A 6,000-nucleotide genomic window follows, 5' to 3' on the forward strand; every position below is an offset into this window, starting at 1 on the left:
TTCTTAAGGTTCCGCCCCTCTCCTCAGCGGTATGTGCTCCGGTTGTATTGTAAACAAAGGTGTTGTTAATATCGCGTATCAGTTTGAGCCCGAATGAGAAGCAGAGTTTTTTGTTTTTTGTTTGTTGTTGTCTCATACATTTAGATACGCTGTTATTTGTAAATGCGACAGCTTAAAAAATAAAGGTGCTTCACGATGCCATAGAAGAACCTTTTTGTCAAAATGGTTCCAGAAAGAACCTTTAACATCTGAAGAACCTTTCTGTTTCACAAAAGGTTCTTTGTGGCGAAAGAAGGTTCTTCAGATTATAAAAAGGTAAGAAAGAGATGGTTCTTTAAAGAACCTTTGACTGAATGGTTCTTCATGGAACCAAAAATGGTTCCATAAAATAAAAATATCTTGAGCTTGTTAACCGCAGACCTCAGGCAAAAACCCATTGACTTCATGACGATGGAAATGGAAGTTTTGATGAAATGCAAACAAAAATACATCTAATGCATGTGTCCTTGGTTGTAGAAGGCTTCAACTATAAATGTAATTCTGCTTCACTCAATGAAGAGTATTGATTTAAAAATAGTTTAAACAATAATTCTAATTAAAAACTATTTTATTATTTGTGTACTCTGTATTGTAACTCCAGTATTGTGGCATTAGCTAACGTGCAACGTGCTAACACCAAACAACACTGGAAACCATATTTCCCTCCAGAAAGTACATGAAAGTATACTTTCTTTGTCCATGTGATGTAATTTTCATCAGCATAATCCATTGATGTCTGCGGACAATAGCACATATGCAAATGGTAGTCCAACTGAGCGTATGACAGAGCGCAATGAGGAAAATAGAATAGGCTACCTGGGTCTTTAGAAAAACCGTTCTGTGCGCATTTTATGACATTTCCATCACAAGCCCTGTGCACATACCCTGTATGTGTAAAAACCCAAGTATACCTTGGGCTTTAGAACTCTGCTGTCTATGTAGAAGCAGAGCAGTTTTGTAACAGAGTTTAAATGTGCCTGATTTGTGGTCTAGTCTTCTATATATCTTCTTTTTTTGTCTGAGCCGTTTGGATTAGGTCTGCGTAGTCAGAGTCAGTATGATCGCTCTTAAACTTGTCTTGCGAGTCTTCAAGATAATCCTAATCCCCTTAGACAAAACACCAGACCATCTGGAGCTAGCCTGACAAATGCAGCTAATATACACGCCACAGCCAGTCATTCACAGACACTGATAGTAATTTAACACACAACCAACACAACTACCATGGACAGACGTGTGAGCAATGTTGGTCTCATCTAGGATTCAAGGATTCAAAGCGTTTATTGTCATATGCCCAGTGAGGAAAACAAGTTTCCCTGAGCAATGAAATTCTTACTTTGCTGTCCACAATGAATGCCAAGACAGTGCAATGCTATACACACACATACACAAACTATACACATATACATACATACATACATACAATGTAAGAAACATAATAATAAAAACTATGCTGCAGCAGTAGGAATAAAGACTATGAAAAAAATAATAATAGAAATATAGACTATGTGTATCTATATATGCGAGTATAGAGTAGAAATATAGAATGTGAAAATAGAAATATAGGCTATGTATATGGTATCTACATATGCGAATGTACAGTATTAACTTATGTGCAAAAAAACAATAGTGCAGTAACGTGCAAATTGAGTGCAAGTACATGATAACAATAGCAGCAGTAACAGATGTGCAAAAGATCTACTAAGTTGATTTCAGTTAACTAACTACAGCAACTGGATGTAATTGAAAATGCAGTGTTTAATAGTGAAGGCACATTTATGAACACTCGTAATGAACCCTGAAGAGTGAATCAGTCCTTGTTTTTGCCCAGAATAGTGTGAAACTGTGAATAATATTTACCAGAAGTTCGAGTAAGGGTAGTAGTAACGTTGTGGCAAGGTTTTGACACAAACATCGCAGTTTGTGATCACTCGTTTTCACCATAAACTCATTTGAAAGCCCATAATACGGGACTGTGTTGACATTCAAAATACCCATGACTTCAGCACTAGCACTTGTTTTTAACACCGTAACGGTGCTGTCAACTGGAAAACACATTATTTCCTGGCAGAAGACATCATGTTATCTTCTTAAGAGAACTAGGAGATATCTCTCAGATTTAGTCCTAACCCAAACACACAGGACTAACGCCACACTTTAGTGAAGGCGGGGTCCGCTATCTTTTCACATTCATACTCCCAAGGTTATAATTTGTGGCCTGCCTTCACATTTTTCTCAGCTGGATTCCTGACATTTCTGATGGCTATTTAGTCTGGTTTGAATGTTTATCACGTCGTTGTTTCTCAGCCGAATGAGCCTGGAGTTTCGTTTGGAGGGAATCTGGACGGAAATGAGGGAAACCCATCAGTATTGTCTGGACTGTAACTTAACTCAATTAAACTACATTTAAACCATTTTTCAGTTCCTCTTTGCGCATATGTGGTGGTCAGATGCTGGCAGGGTGGTTGGGCCGGCCCGTTTCCTTGTTTGAGTTGGCTGCCAGCCTGTCTGCTACTTTGTGTCCCCATTTGACCTCGATCAATAGATCGTGTGTTTAGAAAGGTGTCCTGCCACTTACAATACATTTACGCCTGTATATGTTTACGCTCTCGCCCTACAATTGCCTAAACGCTCTATGAATCCTGTTATTCTAACCCATAGTATCTTCATCAGAAAGCCTCAGGGTATTGATATCTGGACTAAAACACTGAACTTGAATTCCACACATCTCTCAGCGTGAAAGTCATGCAAAATAAGCAGAGAGACTCATATTTATGAAACTTGTAGCTCATTCCTGTAGTGAGGGAAGGACCTTGCCTGGTAATGTCTCAATAACAGTGGATTGGACACACTGGTGTGGCCTAACGTGGTCTGTTCGATAACAGCCTTTACCAGCAATACCGCAGGGAACGGTCTTAGCCATCACTTTGGAGCACCATGTTCCCTTCTAAACACCTGGTTTTTCTCGGTCTCTTGTCTGGGGTGTTTTTTCTGTCCGTCAGCACTTCCTCAGCATTAACCGTTGCAGTCTTGTTCCTATGGCCTCAGTGTCTGGTTCGTTGAACCTGGTGAATCTGCCCTAGGCATTTCCCTGGTCAGGAGGCCTCAGATTTGCATGTACCTCGTTACAACCATAAAGTAACAACAGTTAACTGACTTCCCAGGAATGAACACACCCTATAAACGTTTGAGATAATCTGCTGTGATGAGATGAGGAGAGATAAATAGGAAAGTTGCGTGCTACTAGACTTAACGTTGGCGTAAGCTTGATCCACACTGGAGCTTAGACAAGAAAAGTCTTGTACAGTGACCAACCACAGGTTAAAACAAAGGATGAAATTACTATATTTTTGTCAAATTATAAATTTTTTTTTTTTTTTAAGATGTCTTTCATGCTCCGCAAGACTACATTTATTTGAGCCAAAGTAGAGTAAACTGTAATATTGTGAAATGTTATTACAATTTAAAATAACTTTTCTTAAATTGTAAAAGTTCAATTTCTGCTTAGCTAATTTCTTATTACTGATGAAAACAGTTTAACACCATTGTGCTGCTTAATATTTTTGTGGAAACAATGTTTTTTTTTTTTTGAGTTTTTCAATTGAGTTTTATTTCCAACATTATAAATGTCTTCACTGTCACTTGTTATGCATCCTTGCTGGATAAAAGTATTGCTTTCTTAAAAAATATCTTGCTGACCAAAACATATGAAAAATTTTTATTTTTTTTTTTACAGAAAAAAAGGTCAAGCTCAAAAAAAAAAAGTTTCTTTCTGCTTCATAAAGACTGTTTGGAATTAATCACATTTATTTTATTTTATAATCTACAAGTTTATAAATTTAACATTATGACTGTAGGTAGAAAAATATAACTAAGTAAAAAAATATATAAAATATTTCTATAAAACTTTATCAAAAATAAATTATTCACAGACGTTATATAACGTATTTTGTTATATATAACATTTCCCTATCATGTTTTATTATTTTTTTCTCTCTGCATAAATTGCAGTCTTTATACATTTACATATAATTTGTAGCTGCCTTCATGTTTTAAGAACGGGTTCCTTCACAGAAGGATTATCATATTTGGGGGTCCGTAGCATGAAATGTTTGAAAACCCCAGAACTAGGTTACATGTTGAACAGTAGCTTTGTCTGAACACATTTCTTTTTCTGAGTCCTTGGCAGGAGTAGAATAACAAGAAGCTGGTTTATGTAACTGTACTCTGTTAAAATATTTTTTACGAGTATAACCACTCTCCCACAACTTCCATTTGTGCTTGTTCCTTTTTCTGCCCACTGTTTGTGTCCTTTGGTCAGTTGATGTTGTTGAGGAAGCCTGCTGGTCTAATGCAGGATATCTCTGGACGTGTGTTTGTTGCCAGAAGCTGGTTTTGTTTGACAGAATGCAACACTCGCGTATGTTCTCATTCATTCTTATTGCCAGCTGGCTAGGCATTAGGGATTCTCAACTCTCACACTGAAGATGCACTTGAATATGTCCTTGTACCTCTCTTTTTTTTTCCCCATCTCGCTCTCTTGCTTCCTCTCTTACTGAGGCTAAACCTCACTTCCTTCCTGCCTTTAGAGATTTGGAGGACGAGTCCGTTCAGCAGTGGTCGGTGTAAATAGGACCATGCTAGACTGAACTCGTCCTTGGATGTTTCAATAACGTCTTGGCTCTTTTCTTTGCAAGACTGAAACTGCATCTCCACTTCTGTTCTTCCCAAGCTCCCACTCGCAGACTTACTGTCTCTCTTTCTCACAATTAAAGGGAAAAAAAAAAACGACACTCCTCCATCACAGATTTTCATAATTTTCACCTCGAGAGCAAGTTGCATTCTCACATAACTCTCTTACGTCAACGTGCTTCACGTTTTCTGTTGTGTTTGAGATGTTAATTATGCAGGAAGGAAGTTGAACTGGCCAGATATTTCTCATTTCATCTGAATAAGTATTAACATTATTTAGCCTGCACTGTGTATTTTTGAAAGAAGTCTCTTATGCTCACTAAGGGTACATTTATTTGATAAAATGTAAAGTAAAAACAGTAATATTGTGAAATAATACTACAATTTAAAATAACCATTTCCTATTGGAATATATTTTAAAATGTAATTTATTCCTGTGATGCAAAGCTGAATTTTCAGCATTATTACTCCAGTCTTCAGTGTCACATGATACTTCAGAAACCACTCTAATGTACCCCAAACTTTAACAGTAGTGTATAAAAAAATAAAACCTTGTTTTGATTTGAATATCTTCATTCTGATTTTAGTGGTTGTTATATAAAACAAGTTTGATTAATTAGAATCTAGTATTCCAGAGAGATTTATGTTTTTATGTTTTTTTATTTTTTTATTTACATCAAAGATTACCTTCATTCTAGTATAGTACGTGCCAGAATATTACCATTTTTTAAAATATTTAAATTATAGTTATTTTTCAATAATTATGTACTTGAGTAATTATTTAATAATCTTGTGAGAAGAGCATGTGGTGATTTTAGCAGTCATTACATAAAACAGTTTGACAGAGTGCTCCGGTTGACCAATCAGAATCAACCATCCCAGAGAGATTTATGCAGCTCTTTTAAAACTTTGGTGCATGTTGTTGCAATTGTGATAATTGTGGTGGTGTAATAGCTTTTAGTAGCTTAAAGGTGCGCAAAAACCTGTTTCAATAAGTCTGGAAGTGTCAGAGCGTTACGCTATCTGATTGGATGAAGCCGACGTGTGTTGGCAATGCGAAGTGGAATGCTTCATTCTCCAGCTAGGTCAGAGAGGACGCATGCCGCTGATCTGATGTGAGAGGCCTGCAGGGAGACATCTGAGGTTCTGCTGTCTGCTGTGCGTGTCTGTCCTTGTGTGAATGTTGCCACTAGTAGGAGGAAACTGGGGTGCAGTTTAGACGCATTTACTAAGTACGTGTTTCTGAGTGAGCTTAATTACCTTGTGTTT

The sequence above is a fragment of the Sinocyclocheilus rhinocerous genome, unplaced genomic scaffold, assembly GCF_001515625.1.
Source record: "Sinocyclocheilus rhinocerous isolate Xijiao unplaced genomic scaffold, SAMN03320098_v1.1 scaffold206, whole genome shotgun sequence".
NCBI classification, from domain to species: Eukaryota; Metazoa; Chordata; class Actinopteri; order Cypriniformes; family Cyprinidae; genus Sinocyclocheilus; species Sinocyclocheilus rhinocerous.